This window comes from Corvus brachyrhynchos, unplaced genomic scaffold, assembly GCF_000691975.1.
Source record: "Corvus brachyrhynchos isolate BGI_N302 unplaced genomic scaffold, ASM69197v1 scaffold53, whole genome shotgun sequence".
Classification (NCBI taxonomy): Eukaryota; Metazoa; Chordata; class Aves; order Passeriformes; family Corvidae; genus Corvus; species Corvus brachyrhynchos.
This window is the reverse complement of record NW_008237681.1, coordinates 5146659-5149351: the sequence shown is the minus strand read 5'-3', so window position 1 is coordinate 5149351 and position 2693 is coordinate 5146659.

Below are 2693 nucleotides of genomic sequence, written 5' to 3'. Positions count from 1 at the left end.
TGCGATGTAGGCGCAGACAAAATGAAAATTGGTTTTTATTTTCAGCTTTGGTCACTGATGTAGATAAGAGTGAATGTATATGAACATCTGTGTGTTTGGTGAGTATGTAAGTAAAATAACATACAATGAATTTACCTCAAGTTTTCATTAAAGTGTCACCTAGCTTTGCACAGCAAATGTACGTGTGAACAGACAGGGAACATAAAACCCTTAAGTTGTTTTACTTCATTGTTATCTAAATGTTTGCACTCAAACAGCATAGAACATTATTTATTGAACATTGGGTATATGGGGGCGGTTTATGACATATCTTCTTGTAAGTCAGTTGCCGAAATCACAGCTGTGGATGTTCCAGCTTCTGTCCAATTTCAATTCAAACTATTCCCACTATCATAACATTTTATATTTTTTATTTTAAAAAGGAAAAGATGAAAAAATTTGACAACACAATTTAAAGAATATATTTGGACTAAGTTACAGACCTAGAGTATTTGAACCATTGCTTGAACACCACTGAGAACGCAGTGCCTCCTTTTACATAATAGTGATTTTATCCTCAAAAACAAATTATGATGGTGGGATTTGGGTGCTGTCCAGTATGATGATCTGGAAAAGAGTATCAGATAAGCTATTCCCCATTTGATTTGATCCTGAGACAGGTGAAATTCAGTCAGTTTGTTCAGTCAGTGACATGTGGATGTGATGAGATTTTTGGGGATGAACAGGGTGAGCAGATGTGCACATCTATATCTGTTTCAGAGTGCCTGAGCAAGTACAAAAAGTCCAAGATACCATTCTTATAGAAAAAAAAGTAAAAAGCCCATTTTTAAGAAAACCCAGCAGCAGTGCAATCTGTTTGGACTTAGGAAAACTAAGTAAAGAGCATAGGACTGGCTTCATCCATAATCTGAGTCAAGGTTTTATCAGTGGGATTGTCTGATGGGGGGAAATGCATTTCACATTATGGACATAGGAGATCCTGTGTGCCTCCATGACACTGGTGACTTAGTGGCTTCACTTGGTCCTGAGATCTCTGTCTTGGTAGGAGTTTTGCCTTTCACCAGTACAAGATCAGTTTCTAAACCTGTCCCTTTCCTAAGGAAAACTAATTGTGTTCTTTATGTAGCTTTGTAATAAGTACTGACAGCCAGAAACTACTTTATACAGGAAAAGGGCATGAAAGTGAGGAAAATAACCCTATTGACTTTGGCTACCTGATCTTTTGTCACAAATGAGAAGTTTCACCAACAAAATCACAAAGGAAAAAGATATGGGCCTTTCACAAAATGAAGCCTGTATTTGGGTAAGAAAAGGCAGAAAAATTTCAGAAGTAGTTTGGCTTGATGCAGTCACAGTGACTACAAACATATAGATGAGGTGTGAGGTTCAGCACTGACTACAGTCAGTGCAAGCAAATCTCACACCACAGGGGATAAGAGGAGAAATAGGCCCAAAGAAATTCATGTCCTAGTTCAGCATGTTCCAGCCTTGACAGCTTCAGGGGCAGCATCCCATTTCAGGATTCCCACCTTGAAAGTTAGTATTTCTGCTGGATTTCTGGGTGCTGGGTAAGCAGATGGCCTGTTTTCTTCTTTCCCTTCCTCCTTCCTGTCCCGTCCCACATAAAGCAGGCTGTGGTGAGGTTACTCTCGCTTTCTTCTTTGCTGAAGCTTGGAAGCAGCTCCACCTCTGCCACCTCCTTCCACCCATTCTGAGCTGTTAGAGGTGTTGCTGCCTGACTTCCTCCCTCCCTCAAATATGACAGCAGGCTGTAGCGGTTGTGTATGGGCAGGGCTGTGTATCCTTCTTTCCTCCTCGTTCACCCCCCCTTCCTTGCAATAGTGCACTCACCTATTGGTCTGAGTTAGCCATGCCTTTCTACCTCCCAAACTACTCCCATTCTCTCTGAGGAAAAGTCAGGCTGACAAATGAGAATTGGGTACCTCCTGTAGACCAACTCTTGGGTCACTCTAACCACACAAACATGATACTTATTAAACATATAAGCGAGAGGAATTTGCTAAGAGCCTAAAGTGATGTATTTAGAGACATGCTCAGCTCTCAGAATGAGAGCATTTCCTGGATTTTACAAGATATTCCCTTTTCTTAAAGCTAAGCATATGCTTCTGAGCTGGGTCCTGTCTTTAAATGGTCAAATGTGAGAGGTGTGTCATCTCTAGCAATAAGAGGTGAAGATGGTTTTGGGGAAAATATCATTACTCTTTAATATTGAGTTATACTTATGGAATCCAGGTTTGGAGTAATCAGTTTGACATTCAGTGCCGTCTGCCTCTTTTGGCCAGACTTTTTGCTTCATTCACAAAGCTTGAAGGATGAGAGATATTAACGAAATTATAAATTCACTTTCCAAGGAAGTAAGATACAGTCTTAATTTACTGTTTTAGAAGTTTTACCTCAATAAAAGAACATCAAAGGGCATATGCCTCTCGTTCATTTGGCTTTGTTATATGTTTTATAGCTTTATCTGATACTCAAAGACCTAAGCAACTTTACTGGGATCAATAAGAAGCACTGATCCATCCAGCAACCTTGCCCAGACTTCTCCCTTGTGGCAGGTCCAGAGCTTTAACACTCCAGGTGGATTGTGTCTGGCTCCAGGTAAATTTTGTCAATATTTTTCATCTGACACTGTATATGTATTTTTCATATACATGAAAAAGGTAGGTTCAGCA